The following is a 318-nucleotide window of genomic DNA, read 5'->3' on the forward strand; positions in this document are numbered from 1 at the left end:
GCGGTAAAGTCGGACAGTTTCCAGCCATTTCAGCTGAACCGGAAGTGACAAAAACACTGTGGCGCAATTCCGATTTAATTAAATATAATCAGACCGACATATCAGCAGGTACACAGTCTCTAGTTTTAATTTTGATAGAGTAGCTCTCAAAATGCTCTACATGCAATCTGTTGCTGATTTTAATTAACAACAGACTAAGTGATCCGTGATCTGAACGGATTTAGTCTTTCTGAGTTCTTAACGTTACTATCTGCCACACAACATGTGTTCTGTACAGAATGTGACTTTAAATCAGACAAATAGCAATTAAAATCCCTC

This window comes from Etheostoma spectabile, chromosome 22, assembly GCF_008692095.1.
Source record: "Etheostoma spectabile isolate EspeVRDwgs_2016 chromosome 22, UIUC_Espe_1.0, whole genome shotgun sequence".
NCBI classification, from domain to species: Eukaryota; Metazoa; Chordata; class Actinopteri; order Perciformes; family Percidae; genus Etheostoma; species Etheostoma spectabile.